The sequence below is a fragment of the Mustelus asterias genome, chromosome 16, assembly GCF_964213995.1.
Source record: "Mustelus asterias chromosome 16, sMusAst1.hap1.1, whole genome shotgun sequence".
Taxonomy (NCBI): Eukaryota; Metazoa; Chordata; class Chondrichthyes; order Carcharhiniformes; family Triakidae; genus Mustelus; species Mustelus asterias.
Window position 1 is genome coordinate 51,227,966 of NC_135816.1, and position 16,806 is coordinate 51,244,771.

Below are 16,806 nucleotides of genomic sequence, written 5' to 3' on the forward strand. Positions count from 1 at the left end.
GGCTCCAATCGGAGCAACAGCATTTCAGGCGCGATAAGCCCCGCCGACAGGCTTCTGCAGCGCGATTCAGAATCGCTAATTTTTTTTCAGGCAGGGTGTGTATGGGGCACCGGAGAACGGGTCTAAAAGTCGAATTCAGCACTTAGAATCAAAATGGTAAAATCGGGTCCTGTGTATCACAATTAATTTGTCACAAAATAGGAAGACATGGAATACTATTTAAGATTCTGTGTGGTTTGAAAATCGACTGAAAGGGAAAAAGCAAAGTGTGATTTGTAAATGTAGCTGTATTGGTATAGCAATGTGGACTTGCAATGCTGAGGCCTTTGTTACATTCAAAAGATATAAATGATTGGAGCTGGTGCCAAAAACAAAGCTATTTAGCTTTGCAAATTATCCCAAATTGGGAGTGATTTTGAACAGTAGGAACAGGCAAGGCAGATACAAAGGGACCTGAATAGGTTCAGAAGGTAGATTGTTTCAATTGTATGTGGCAAATTACATTTAGTGTAGATAAATACAAAATGATGAACAAACTGGGAAAAGAGGAATACAAACGGATGGTCTAGTTGGAAACACATGATTGGTGCAGACTTGGAGGGCCAAAGGGCCTGTTCCTGTGCTGTATTGTTCTTTGTTCTTTGATGCGCCTATAAGAGAAATTGACAGAACATAAGGGTGTGCAATTCCAGATTACAAAACATAACACAGCAGAAGGATCTGGGGAGATTAATCAACAGTATTTTAGGCTAGGGAAACATTTTTCACTAAAGGTTTTTAAAATCTTATTTCATACTTGCCACCTTTGACATTATTTGCGCTTATGTTCCACAACCTTGCTAGTGTGACTTCTAATGCAACAATCGTACCTGAACTTGGAAAATAGTACAATTCTGGCTGTCTGATCGAAGACAGAGGGTGGTGGTGGATAGAAACTGTCAGGGAAAGGCACCAATGAAAAGTGGAACTTTTTCAAGGAACAAATACTGGGTGTCCTTGATAGGTATGTCCCTGTCAGGAAGGGAGGAAATGGCCGAGTGAGGGAACCATGGTTCACGAAAGAGGTGGAATGTCTTGTGAAAAGGAAGAGGGAAGCTTATGTAGGGATGAGGAAACAAGGTTCAGATGGCTCGATTGAGGGTTACAAGTTAGCAAGGAATGAGCTGAAAAAGGGGCTTAGGAGAGCTAGGAGGGGACATGAGAAGTCCTTGGCGGGTCGGATCAAGGAAAACCCCAAGGCTTTTTACTCTTATGTGAGGAATAAAAGAATGACCAGGGTGAGGTTAGGGCCGGTCAAGGACAGTAGTGGGAACTTGTGTATGGAGTCAGTAGAGATAGGCGAGGTGATGAATGAATACTTTTCTTCAGTGTTCACCAAGGAGAGGAGCCATGTTTTTGAGGAAGAGAAGGTGTTACAGGCTAATAGGCTGGAGGAAATAGATGTTCGGAGGGAGGATGTCCTGGCAGTTTTGAATAAACTGAAGGTCGATAAGTCCCCTGGGCTTGATGAAATATATCCTAGGATTCTTTGGGAGGCAAGGGATGAGATTGCAGAGCCTTTGGCTTTGATCTTTGGGTCCTCACTGTCCACGGGGATGGTGCCAGAGGACTGGAGAATGGCGAATGTTGTTCCTCTGTTTAAGAAAGGGAATAGAAATGACCCTGGTAATTATAGACCGGTTAGTCTTACTTCGGTGGTTGGTAAATTGATGGAAAAGGTCCTTAGAGATGGGATTTATGACCATTTAGAAAGATGCGGATTAATCCGGGATAGTCAGCACGGATTCGTGAAGGGCAAGTCGTGCCTCACAAATTTGATAGAATTTTTTGAGGAGGTAACTAAGTGTGTTGATGAAGGTAGGGCAGTTGATGTCATATACATGGATTTTAGTAAGGCGTTTGATAAGGTCCCCCATGGTCGGCTTATGATGAAAGTGAGGAGGTGTGGGATAGAGGGAAAGTTGGCCAATTGGATAGGTAACTGGCTGTCTGATCGAAGACAGAGGGTGGTGGTGGATGGAAAATTTTCGGATTGGAGGCAGGTTGCTAGCGGAGTGCCACAGGGATCAGTGCTTGATCCTCTGTTATTTGTGATTTTTATTAATGACTTAGAGGAGGGGGCTGAAGGGTTGATCAGTAAATTTGCTGATGACACCAAGATTGGTGGAGTAGTGGATGAGGTGGAGGGCTGTTGTAGGCTGCAAAGAGACATAGATAGGATGCAAAGCTGGGCTGAAAAATGGCAAATGGAGTTTAACCCTGATAAATGTGAGGTGATTCATTTTGGTAGGACAAATTTAAATGTGGATTACAGGGTCAAAGGTAGGGTTCTGAAGACTGTGGAGGAACAGAGAGATCTTGGGGTCCATATCCACAGATCTCTAAAGATTGCCACTCAAGTGGGTAGAGCTGTGAAGAAGGTCTATAGTGTGTTAGCTTTTATTAACAGGGGGTTGGAGTTTAAGAGCCGTGGGGTTATGCTGCAACTGTACAGGACCTTGGTGAGACCACATTTGGAATATTGTGTGCAGTTCTGGTCACCTCACTATAAGGAGGATGTGGAAGTGCTGGAAAGAGTGCAGAGGAGATTTACCAGGATGCTGCCTGGTTTGGAGGGTAGGTCTTATGAGGAAAGGTTGAGGGAGCTAGGGCTGTTCTCTCTGGAGCGGAGGAGGCTGAGGGGAGACTTAATAGAGGTTTATAAAATGATGAAGGGGATAGATAGAGTGAACGTTCAAAGACTATTTCCTCGGGTGGATGGAGCTATTACAAGGGGGCATAACTATAGGGTTCATGGTGGGAGATATAGGAAGGATATCAGAGGTAGGTTCTTTACGCAGAGAGTGGCTGGGGTGTGGAATGGACTGCCTGCAGTGATAGTGGAGTCAGACACTTTAGGAACATTTAAGCGGTTATTGGATAGGCACATGGAGCACACCAGGATGATAGGGAGTGGGATAGCTTGATCTTGGTTTCAGATAAAGCTCGGCATAACATCGTGGGCTGAAGGGCCTGTTCTGTGCTGTACTGTTCTATGTTCTATGTTCTATTTTGCATGTTTGCGTCTGTTTGCTGAACACGTAAAGCTGATGCGCATGGTCTATATTGTAGTGATTTTAGGCTCAAGCAAAGGCAGGATTTTAGTTAAGGAAGTCTAATTTCCTCTGATTAACAATGTTCTGTCTCGGACACACATGTTTTATTAATCACTGTTAGATGTGGCCATGTGTCAAAAATCCTGAAATAATTCCACGGGAAGCAGCGAAGCATCCGGTCAGATTTCCTTTTAATTATACTTTTTTGTGAAATGGCCGTGAGTTGCTGCATCCTGGGAGACAGGAATGGCGGGAGTAAAGCCATTAAGTTGGATGCTGGGTGTGTGGAAAGGTGATTTAAGGTTGCGCAACTTCAATCATTGCGTGGAGTTTGGGTGGTTTAACAGCTGTCTCAGAAACTAGGTAGGCCCGGTTATGATAAATAGATTACATTAACCTTTTATTCACCTGGTTAGGATAACCTTTTTCCATCGTTGTTTTTTAGAATGTCATTGCTTGATGACTAGCCCGGACATGATGGGCCGAAGAGCATCTTGCTGTGCTATAAAGCTCTAGGGGGGCAATTTTCAGCGTGCATTTGCTGTCAGTAAGACCGGAGACGTGGCTGAAAATCCAGAGAGAATAATGAAACGCAATTCTCTCCGGAAAGATCACATTCTGCAATTTCCCCTCCCCCTTGCCGGTGACGTCACGAGGTTCATGCCCACAAAGGGGAGAAACTAATTAAAATGTATTTTAAATACAGTTTTATTTTAAATAAAATTTAAATATAATTATTTGCCCCCCCCCCCCCGCCATATTTTCCCCCATCACCATATTTTCAAATCTCAAACGACGAGCTTTTACAACAGGTTCACCCAGGCATGAATCTGTCGAGGAGAATCCCTCCGGGGTAGCTAAGGTAAATCTAGCCCCTGGGGGACAGGGACATGCCCGGTTACTGCCCCTGGCACTGTCCCCGGCCCTGTGCCAACCTGACAGTGTTAACCTCTGCCAGGGGGCTCTGTCAGGGGCAGACTCTAGTCGGAGACCCTTTTGGGTGGGGAGATGCATGTGTAGTGGGGGGAAGGGCGGGGGGGCGCGGGGGTTAGTGGGTGGCAGTGTAGAGAACGTGCACTGAAGGCGGGAGAAAATGCCAGCGATGATTGGGTCAGGAGGAGAGAGATAATATTGGTGATGACTGTATGAGGTGGGCGGGGCAGGGTTAGGGGAGGAGGGTGGAAGGAGAGGGATATGCCAGAGATGAAGGAGGGGGGGAGGGGAAGAGGGAGATGCTGGTGATGAAGTGGGAGGGGTGGGGGTGAGGGTGTTGCTGGCGATTACTGTTTGGGGGGATGGGGGAGAGGGAGATGCCAGCCATGACTGTTGGGGGTTTGTGTAGAGCCCCAGATACCTCCATGGTGGGGTGGAGGAAGCTCATTTTTGGCTCTGATCAGAAGGGCACCGCTGTGGAGCCCAGCTTTGCTGGCGTGTTTAGGCCCCGCCCCTCAAAATGGCAGCATGAAACATGCTCCCCCTGTTTTTGTTGTGCCGTAAGATCTGGAGAGAAAACCTGCCTGTTTCTCTGGAGAGAGACACACCTGTTCTCGGTTAGATCCTGACACTTTGCCATTTTTTTGGTAAGATTCCACCCATTGACGATTGCTAACTCTAAAAAAAACAGTTGAAATGTTTGTTTCTTCAGATTTTAAACATTTGGTGTGATGCAGGTGCATAATTTAGCATAATCCTATAATGTCAATGATTTTTCTTGCACAATCTAAATGAGTGAACAGTTTATTTAGTACGTCTCATGGAGAAAACCCTTGTGGAGTGCATTGCAAGTTGGATAAGTATGATGAAGAATAAGAAGTAGGAAAGACTGAGTGGGAAAAGAACACAGTCTGATCCCGTAAACATGGAGGTCTATAATCCCATTTCAGTCCTTGAATGTGCCAGTTTCTCCTTGTCGGAGGCTCACAAGGAGTTTCTCCTGCTTATCCACGCTACTTTTCCAGGATTTCCATTGATATTTCTTCAAGTTACAGGGAGCACCCCCCCTGTGGAACCTCAACAACAACTCTGTTTTTTTAACCAGCCATTGGAAGGAAAGGCTGTCTGGAGCGTTTTAGTGCAAGAGTATTAAAGAGCAGGAGAGCACTGATGGAAGGGAAAGAGAAAGACAAGGCTGGAGGAACAAACTGGAACATACAGATGGAGAGGGACACTCATGTAATATTTGTCTGGAATAAGGAGAGACTGAAAGACATGGATGGGGACCATGGAGTTAATGCAGTAAGGACAAGGAGAAACTGGCACATTCAAGGACTGAAATGGGATTATAGACCTCATGCAAGGGAGCACAACTGAAGGCATAGAATGGAACTTTAGCAGCAAAAAGAGAGCAGTTCGAATGCAGGTAGATTCCTGGAGGTGGAAGGGTGCTTGGTATTTGATTTGAAGAGGACAAAAATGATAACACAGGGTTATGCAGAACACTACCACCTGAATGATGACCATAGTGATCGATGAAGCCAGAGCTAGAAGCACCAAGGTTCTGAAGCAAACTAAATAGTATGGCTTCTGTTTTGCTGGCATTGATATTTGCAGGAAATTGTGGTTCATCCGAGACCTGTGGAGTTAATTTAACTACATGGCAGCATCTAGGGAATTAAAAATGAACATGTCACTTACCTGTTCAGTGCCTAACTATTTCTGACCATTTGCAATGGTATCCAGCAGAAATTTGCAGGAAGATGTAGCATCCCCCCCCAAAAGTAAGTGCGAACCTCTTATATTTATGAAAGTAGAGACCTACTACATCAACAGGATCCTGACGTAATTTCAACTGAGCTGTGGCTTTCTCGCAGACCTATAGGTTAGGAAAAATCTGGCCTGAAGGCAAAACAAGCCTAACTGATACATAAAAAACTTTACTTTGTGAGGCCATGAGCTCTTTTCTGGGGCCCATGAAGGGACTGATGGCCTTCCCTGAATTCCTACTTCTTTCCTTCAAGTACCTTCTCCACACCTCTTAACTGATGATGACTAAGGGTTGCAGACGGTGAGGGATTCAAGAAGAGAGAAAAACCTATTTCATCTTGTCGTTACCTATCTACCTGTCGCAGGTGCATCTGTCCACGATAGTATTGGTAAGACCGCCACATAGTCCTTTCGGAGACACAGCCCTGTCTTCACAATGATGAGACAATCCATTGTGTTGTGCAGCACTAACACCATGCTAAATGGAATAGATTTAGAACAGACCTAGAAGCTCAAAACTGAACACTATGGAACACTGTGGGCAGTCAGTGGCAGCAGAATTGTACTCAACTCAGGTGTGTAACCTCACAGCCTGCATATCCCTCAGTCTGACTTCAGTTTCAAGCCAATGGACTGACCTAGTTTCAGCAAGGAGTCAGGAGGGCATGCCAGAAGTAATGCCAGGCAGTCCTTAAAATGAGGTGTGTCAACCTGCAGAAGCTTAACAGCAGAATAGACAATAGACAGAGTGAGGAAATTCTGTGCCAGTGGATCACATCAAAGCTCTGCAGTCCCACCGTATCCAGTCATGAATAGTGGTGGACAATTAAACAACCAACAACAACTAACCTGATTCTGGGAAACGAGTCCAGACAGGTGATTGATGTCTCAGTGGGGGACCATTTTGAGAACAATGACCACAATTCTATAAATTTCAAGATACTTATAGAAAAGGATAGAAGTAGTCCCAGAGTGAAAGTACTAAACTGGGGAAAGACTAACTATGACAGTATTAGGCAAGAGCTAAGGAATGTAGACTGGGGATGGTTTTTTGAGGGTAAATCCACATCCGAAAAGTGGGAGTCTTTTAAAAGTCAGTTTTTAACAATTCAGGGCAAGTATTTCCCTGTGAAAAATGAAGGATAAAGATGGCAAGATTCGGGAACGTTGCATGACATGAGAGATTGTGAGCTTAGTGAAAAAGAAGAAGGAGGCACACATAAATTTCAGGAAATTGAAAACGGATAAGGCTCTTCAGGAATACAAAGATAGCAGGAAAGAGCTTAAACAGGGAATTAGAAGGGCAAAAAGGGGCCATGAAATGTCATTGGCAGGCATGTTTAAGGAGAATCCCAAGGCTTTTTATGCGTATATAAGGAGGAAGTGGGTAGCTAAAGGAAAGGGTGGGTCCACTCAAGGACAGTGGAGGGAATTTGTGTGTGGAGCAAGATGAGGTGGGTGAGGTCTTTAATGAGTGCTTTGCATTAGTAATCACAAAGGAGAAGGATGTGGTGGATGGTGAGTGTAGAAAGCAGGGTGTTGACATTCTAGGACATGTTGAAATAAAAAGGGAGGAGGTATTGGAAGTTTTGAAAAACATTAAGGTGGACAAGTCCCCAGGGCCAGATAGGATCTTTCCCAGAATACTGAGAGAGGCAAGGGAAGAAATTGCTGAGGCCTTGGCCATAACCTTTGTATCTTCTTTAGTCATGGGCAAGGTACCAGAGGACTGGAGAGTAGCTAACATTGTTCTTCTGATAAAGAAGGGCAGAAGAGGCAATCTGAGAAATTACAGACCTGTGAGCCTTACATCAGTGGTGGGAAATTATTGGAGAAGATTCTTAGGGAGCAGGATGTACTCACATCTGGAAGAGAATAGGCTTATTAGCGATAGGCAGCATGGTTTTGTGAAGGGGAGGTCGTGTCTCACAAACTTAATTGACTTCTTTGAGGAAGTGACAAAAAAAAATGACCAGGGCAGGGCAGTGGATGTTGTAAACATGGACTTTCGTAAAGCCTTCGATAAGGTTCCTCATGGCACACTGATACAGAAAGTGAAGTCATTTGGGATCCGAGGTGAGCTGGTAAGATGGATACAAAACTGACTTGGACATAGAAAGCAGAGAGTAGCAGTGGAAGGGTACTTTTCTAACTGGAGGTCTGTGACAAATGGTGTTCCACAAAGATCAGTGCTGGGCCCTCTGTTGTTTGCAATATATATAAATGATTTGGAGGAAAATGTAGGTAGTCTGATTAGTGAATTTGGGGTGTAGCAAATAGTGAGGAGGACTGTCAGAGAATACAGCAGGATATAAATCAGGCTGAAAGATGGCAGATGGAATTTAACCCGGACAGATGTGAGATGTTGTGATTTGGAAAGTCTACTGCAGAAGGAAAGTATACAGTAAATGGTAGAGCCCTTAGAAATATTAGCATACAGAGGGATCTAAGTATGCAGATCCACAGTTCCCTGAAGGTGGCAACTCAGGTGGACAAGGTGGTCAAGAAGGCATATGGCACGCTGGCCTTCATTGTTCAGGGCATTGAGTATAGGAATTGGAAAATCATGTTGCAGCTGTATAAGACTTTGGTTAGGCTGCATTTGGAGTATTGTGTACAATTCTGGTTGCCACATTACCAGAAGGATGTTGATGCATTAGGAAGGGTGCAGAAGAGATTTAGTGGGATGTTGCCTGGTTTGGAGGATATGGACTATGAAGAAAGGTTGTACAAACTTGGATTGTTTTCATTGGAGCGTCGGAGGATGAGGGGGGACCTGATTGAGGTTTACAAGATTATGACAGGCTTGGATACAGTGGATAGTCAGAGTTTTTTTTCTCAGGGTCGAAGAGTCAATTACTCGGGGGCATAGGTTGAGAGTGAGAGGGGGAAAGTTTAAAAGAGATGTAAGGGGCAATTTTTTCACACATAGGGTGGTGAATGCCTGAAATGTGCTGCCAGAGGAGGTGGTGGAAGCAGATTCTATAACAATGTTCAAGAGGCATCTGGATAGATACATGAATAGGCAGAGAATAGAGGGATATGGACCACGAAGAGGCAAGAAAATATTAGATTAGAGAGGCATCTGTGTCAGCACAGACTTGGTGGGCCAAAGGGCCTGTTCCTTTGCTATACTGTTCTTTGCCTTTTGTTCTAACTGACGGAGTTGGCTCCACAAATATCCCCATCCTTGTTGATCAGTGCAGAAGACAAGACCAAAGCATTTGCAACTTTCTTTGTGTCAAGTGGATAATCCATCTCCACCTGCTCCTGAGACCCCCAGCATTGCGTGCATGAAGAAATAGCTAAAGGTACTGGATACTATGGTCACTGACAACATTCCAACTGTATTACTGAAGCTTTGTGCTCCAGAATTAGCCGAGCTGTTTCATTAGAGCTGCAACACTAGCATCTACCTGACAATGAGGAAAAATTGTCTTGAATGCCCTGTCCACAAAAAACAGTAAGAAGTCCAACAACACCAGGTTAAAGACACATTGACACAGACATCAAGTTTCTACTTTAACCTGGTGTTGTTAGACTTCTTACTGTGTTTGCCCCATTCTAACGCCGGCATCTCCACAAAAAACAGGACAAATCTCATTTGGCTCATTACTGAACCATCAGTCTTTTCTCAAACAGCAGCAAAATGTCACAGATAGTGCTATCAATTGGCATTTACTTTGTAATAAACTGCTCACCAAAGCTCAGTTTGGGTTCCATCACGTCCTTTCAGCTCCTCATTCCAGCCTTGGTCCAAACATGGACAAAAGAGTTAGATGCCAGAGGTAAGGGGAGAGTGACCACCCTTGACATCGAAGGCCACATTTGACCAGGTGTAGTATCAAGGAGCCCTAGCAAAATTGAAGTCAATGGGAATCAGAGGGAAAGCACTCCATTAGTTGCAGTTGTGCTTGTGCCCAAACCTCAAGATTCTGCATTGATTACCAAAATGTTATTGTAGTGACCTGAGCTGACTCATATCCCAGCTGGAAGATTGCATAAACATAGTGAAGCAGCCTATATCATAAAGATACATTTACTCAAGGGATACTGACAAATTTACTTGATTTCAGACATGAAGGAGCTCTCTGCCTTTGTAACTCCAGACGAGATATTCCAGTATCGAGTTATGCGCTTTGGACTCTGAAATGCCCCAGCTACCTTCCAAAGGCTAATGATCATCCAGGTAGTTACAGGCTTGTTCAAATGCACAGTGTACCTGGATGACCTCCTAGCCTATACTCTTGAAAACCCACATGGAGCAACTGCAAGCCCTTTTCCAGAGAGTACAGTCAGCTGACCTAATGATCAAAATTGCAAAGACCGCAATCGCTAATACTAAAGTGACCTATTGAGGACACATAGTGAGTGAGTCGAGGGCAGATACTTCCCCTGGTTGTCAACATATAAGCTGTAGTCCAGTTCCCCATTCCCACCACAAAATGGGAAGTCATGAGGTTATTGGGGTTATGTGGATGCTACTGCAAGTTCATCCCAAATTTTAGCATAGTAGCTGCCCTGCTGACAGACTTAGTACTGAAAAAATCAAATGTGGTATGGACTGGGGCATAAAACTTTGAGGGTTCTAATCCAGGTTAACAAATTTGGGAAAGCTAACCAGGGGAGCAGTCATAATACCAGCAATGCCCATATCCCATTAAAGAATGTTAAAAAAAAACTCATTTTCCAGGAGCCACTTTCCCCCCTCCTCATTTTCGTTCCAAGTGGCAATTGGATTGGTGACATTCAAATAAAGCACAGGAGGGTTTGATCACTATAGTATCCTGCTGCTTCCATCAAGCAGGAGATCAAGTCACGAGATCAGTTTCCAGCCATAAAGCTGTTCCAAGTTAAAATCTACTTCTTAAGATCAGATTGGCAGTCTGAAGACAACAATGTCAAACTCTTAAGACTGCTTCAAAGATATACTGAATCTATTTTGACTGCTCTGTGACCGCCCGACACAAAGGGAGAATTTAGCATGGCCAATGCACCTAACCAGCATGTCTTTTGGACTGTGGGAGGAAACCGGAGCACCTAGAGGAAACCCATGTAGACATTGGAAGAACGCACAGACAGTGACTCCCAAGCTGGGAATTGAACCCAGGTCCCTAGCGCTGTGAGGCAGCAGTGCTAACCACTGTGCCATTGTTGCCTTCCTAGCTAGGAACCGTCATGACTTGAACATGCACTGCTGTTCCTTCATTGGCACTTAGCCAAAATTTTGGAATTTGCAACTAATTAACAATAGGAGAGCAGCATTGCCACAAAAAATGTAGCAGTCCAAGAAGGCCCACAGCCTCCTTCTTATAGAAAGCAAGGATGCACAATGAACGCAGCCCCAATAGAGCTGTCTTAAATTAAAAAGGGAACCATTTCAGCATTTTCAGTACTTTCTCTGGGTCATTACTCTATTAGTGCGCGACACCGTTGAAGGATTTTGCTCATTCATTATTGAGTCTTTAAAGTATCTATTCCCCAAACCTTCACCGGAAAAGCATTTTGCTAAAACTTTCCTTCCTGATTGTAGATCTAGTTATTTTGATGCAAAAATCATGAGATGGAAGCACAGTTTATAGAACAGCTGACTGCTGCACATTCTGCTTGTCTTTTTCATGCATGATTCATAAATTTCCTGACTCCGAGGAATTAATTAAGACGGTGAATAGATAGAATTTTAGATGCATAACAATTGTCCTGATGGTCTTGAATATTCCAAAATAAATTCCTCGTTACTGCCTTGCATTACAGTAGCTTTTCCAACACCTTATTCTTCAAATGTTCTTTTCAGAATTGATTTAATCTTTGATGGGAAAATAGTTTGAACCATTTTAATGTTCAAAATTTGACATCGCAAAAACCAGCTTATTCGAAAATGATTTGCAGCATATCAGCTATATAGGACAGACAGTACAAATGATTGTTTTAATTTGCCGGCTAGGATCAAGTGTCAGATCAAGCCTAAAATGGGGAGCAATGCTTTATTTTGTAAGCTTGGATCCTGTTTGTCTCTCTTTTGGGGACCATCAATTGGACTCAATTTTAATATGAATATGGTTTTTTGAGCAAACAAGGAGATGGATTTGGGTCTGCCCGGCCTACTCTGAGCTTTGTAGCTTTAAGAATGGAATAAAAAATTTTGAAACACAATTGCAATTTCAAGACAATTAATGAAAGTATTCTGCAAACCATAAGCCATGCATTAATAGCCAGAAAGCATCTGTTGGAATGTTGGTTGTAGTTTGATTAGGTGCAATGGTTCTTCCTGTATTTATACTTTTTGAATATTCCTTTTCATTTGAACAACTGAATGGTCAAACAGAGGCAGAGGCTATGGAATTTCCATGGGCATACTCCTCACATCTACCATAAATTCAGCAGAACATTGTGTGAAATGCTGAAAAACACCATAAGACCCTGATGAACAGGAAAACCCTGTCGAAACTCAATGCACCATCTTTTATATATTTAAAATAAAGAACAGGTAATAATGAAGCTATTAGCACATGCTGTTATTGAGGAGTAAATTGGATGGTTATGTCCAGAGAATGTACTTGCGCGGTTAAATGCAGAAACCTGTAATATCCAATTTGACCTGTTTCTCCACAAGCTGCTTGGCACTGGTACCTCGATGTAGATTTGGTACTCCAACAAATGATGGGTGTGATGTTTAAGTTTTTTTAAGTTTAAGTTTATTTATTAGTTACAAATAGGCTTACATTAACACTGCAATGAAGTTACTGTGAAAATCCCCAAGTCATCACGCTCTGGCGTCTGTTTGGGTACTCTGAGGGAGAATTAAGCATGGCCAATGCACCTAACCAGCATGTCTTTCGGACTGTGGGAGGAAACCGGAGTACTCGGAGAAGTTGCTGTTCTCACCCATTAGTTAGCAAACTAACATACCAGCAAAGGTTAGGGTTGGTTTCATGTGTTTCATGGAATGATTCATCTTAATGAATTATCCCTCAGGTTCTGAAAATTTAATTTTTTATGTGTGGCGTCCCACTCCTTCAGAATTTAATTATTGTTCATGATTTTATTTTTTTTACTGTCTGTCTCTTAATACTATCTATCTTTCTTTCTATTTCATTTCTGTACATGATTTTAGTTATTAAACATTGCTGAAAAAATACATATTGCCAAAACTTTTTGTCTTGCATTCATCAGGGCAATTGCAAGAAGCCAATATCAGGAGAAAGAACAAATTTATACTGTATGAGAAGAGCCTGCTGATTGGTTGGCAGATGGACTCTGATTGGTGAAGGCGTTGCCATGGATTATGCACCAGTTGATGATGGCTGACAATTAACTGTCAAGCATTATTTGAAATTTAAACCAGGCAGTTTGACTCTGATTAGTCAAGGCATTGTCGTTGTTCAGCTGAAGGATGCACAAATGCGTACATATTCTCTTTGTCTGCAAAGAGCAGGGCCCTGTATATTAATATATGTAACTTCTAGTACACGCAAATGCACAACACTGCGAGCCTGACTGACAATCTTAAATTGGTTGTTAGCATAGTTTTTAGCACATTAAGGATTATTGGGCAAATATTATCCAATTGTGGAATTACATCCAATGTTGGATACTGCTTTACATGCATTGGCTGGTACACTACCAGCCACAGATTACTCTTCCCTGCGGGGGCAAGAGAGCGGGAGAGATGGCTGTGGCTGGTAGTGTACCAGTGATGGTGTATCCCTTTACAGGCCCAGCTTGGTCCTTGTCCAGTGTCTCCTCTTGGACTTGTACTGATCTTGTAGCCGGTTTTCATGCGGATCCACTGTGGAATCGGCCGGTTCTGCTTCATCTTCTTAGCGAGGAATCGCTTAATCCTGAAGGTTTTGTGGGATGGCATGGCCGCACGTTCACTCCGGCAGGAGGGATCAACCGCAGACTGGCAGCCGACACCCCCCGACCAGAGGATGATACGTCACACACCCACACCCCCTCTCCTCCTCACCCGCCCCCCCCCCCCAGAGGATGATTGGTCACACCCCCTCCCCTCCCAACCACCCCCCCCCCCCCCAGAGGATGAGACATCATACCCCCTCTCCTCCCACCTCCCCCCCTCCCCAGGGGATGATCGGACACCCACTCCCCTCCCATTCCCCCCCCCCCCCCCCCAGAGGATGAGACGTCACACCCCCTCTCTTCCCACCCTCCCCCTCCCAGGGGATGATCGGTCACACCCCCTTCCCTCCCACACCCCCCCCCTCCAAGAGGATGAGACGTCACACCCCCTCTCCTCCCACCCCCCACCCCCCAGGGGATGAGACGTCACACCCCCTCTCCTCCTCCCACCCCTCCCCCCCTCCCCGACCAGAGGATGACCTGGGTCAGAGAGCCGTTGCAGTCTCTGACCCCGCTCTTCGGAGGCTGCAGCGGCGACTTTGGGCTTTTATCCGGCAGGTCGATCACAGCGCGGACGCGGATCGGGCCAGAAGACGGTAAAGTGGGATTTGGCGGTAGAGTTAGGCGCGCGGTTCATTAAGTCGATTTAAATGCATGCAAATGCATTTAAGTCGTCGGGCCGCCCGATTTGGACGCAGGCCGGACCCGCGCCCGAGTCAGGTGTCGGTAAAGCCGCGATCTGCTCGGATTCGGGTGCAGATCGCGTTAAAAGCCCGATGCCCAACTTTACCGCGATTTCACGCCCGAAAACGGGCACCAAGTTTTGGTAAAATCAGGCCCATAGTCTGAAGCCAGTCCATGAGTTTGCGCGATATACGGGGCAAGATGTTGTGATCAGAGCAGCCATTATTTCACAGAATGTGTTTGACGTGCCCTATTTCAGCATCAAGCTTGCATGGTGAGCAAATAGCTCAGCCTCTATTTACAAGTTGCCTGTAGGGCCCGAGCCACTTAATCCCCATTTAAATTTGAAAACTTACACTGACAACCAATTTAAGATTGTCAATCGGGTTGTCAGTGTGGCACATTTGTGTGTACTGGAAGCTACATATACACAGGGCCCTATTCGTTGCAGGCAGAATAGGCATGTACACATATTGTGCCTGTTTCAGCTAAATAGAGTATAAAGTTGTTGTTTCCCCTGACGTCGATATTCTTGTGATTGTACTAATGAGTGCCAGATATATATGTTTTCAGCAGTACTGAAGTTCTGTACTATCCAACGACACATTAATTAAACATTCTAATTTAGATTTTGTGGAGGAGGGGAGGGGGGCAGAATTTTAACCAAAAAAAACCATTTGGGTTGCTTAAGAGTTGAAGTCTGAAAAATCAGTTTCTTAACCTAAACCTGCCTTCAACTCGCCCACCTCTCGCTTTACCTGAGGCTCTAGGAAGGCAGGTTTGTATTTAAATCTGATAATGAGACTGTGAGCCTTTATTGTCAATCAGCTTTTCACATTTAACTGTTGTTGGCTGGGAAGCTACATTGAGACATGGACTTGCCACACCTGGGAGGCAAGTGTGCCTTTATACCTGCCTCCCGATCCAATGTGCATGGCAAAGGAATTTCTGAGGTTCTGACTTTCCCCATGAGGTGCTCAATTTCCCTCCTGGGATTGATCCTCCTCCCAGGATTTACCTTCCCCTGGTCCCCTCATCACCCTGCCTAAACCCTTCCACCTCCACCACCCCAGTGTGGACCCCTTTGGCTCTTCACCGACTACTTCCCTATCCATCTATGTGAAAATGATGCCTCGCCATTCAAATCCACAGTGTGCAGTGATTTCATGACTTCTGGTTTCCCTGCACCTTTCTGGACACTCCGCTCATCCAGGTCAGGTAAGTATAAATCCAGACCAAGAGTTGGGGATACTTCAATTCGTACGGTTGCTTGCCTTTTTCACACACACCACCGATATCTTGTCAAGGGCGTTATACTCTCTGGGAGCTGCAACTTGGGAGTTAAAAGCCCACAAATAAGGTTTGTGAGCAGCTGTCAGTGTGATGAATGGCAAGCCACTGACCACAAAATTCAAAAATTATGTTTAGGAATCTGTTTGGGGCTCTGAAGATTTGTGTTTATAGGTTTGTGCTAGTTGTGCTAGTTACTAATCAAAGCACCTTCAGTGTTCCAGCTATGCAGCCATTACTTGCACTGTGTTTCACTGTACAAACACTCCCAGGCCTGCTTAAGTGTAAAATAAAATCCTCTCTAGACTGGCCCAACTATGCACCTTTGCCCTGTCCAGTGAAGATCCCTGCCCTCAACACAACACCAGTTTTCCACAACAGCAGCCTCACTGAGTGAGATTTACGATCTGTGCTCAATAAGAACAGTTTTATACTTGGGAAGCATCCCATTCGTTGAGACTGCCAAATTGCTTTCACCAAGGCAACAATAGACTAAACTAAAATTGTATACAACACCACTGATAGAAACTGATTTCAGCACCTATTTCCGGTTGCTTTAGAATCTGAGCTTGTTCAACACCCAAGAAAGGAGGAGAATATCTTTCCAAGGCAACTCTGTTGTTAAATACCCAAGAGAACAATATTCCTTAATGTAAGATGTGCTAAGTGTGAAAAATGGAATTGTATGAAATAAAGCAAGCATATGAATAATTATGGCCAGAAAATATAATAATATTACTTTGAATGTCCTTCACATGTATCAACCTGAACTTTAAGTCAAGTATTACAATGGGATCCCAAATTTATCTGTTCTAAAGTCCAAGATTTACCATTTTTGTTTGTGAACGATAGAAAATATATGATGATATATATTTAGATAATATTTATACAAAACACATTGAACTAAAGTGATATACCGCAAGGGCTATTTTAAATCTTTTTTAAAACATTTGTCGCGGCTTTAATTGATGATCATATGACAGTGGTGCTGCAATGAAGTCATATTCCTGTGTTTGAACTATTTACATTGCAGTTACATCTTCTGGACATTGTGTGGTGCACATTGTAAATGTGCTGTTTCTAACAAATTTATTCACTGCTTCTACACAAATAAATTTAGGATTTTGGAATAAAGATTGAACTTAGGAAATTTTTACTAAAGTACTGAGTGGCT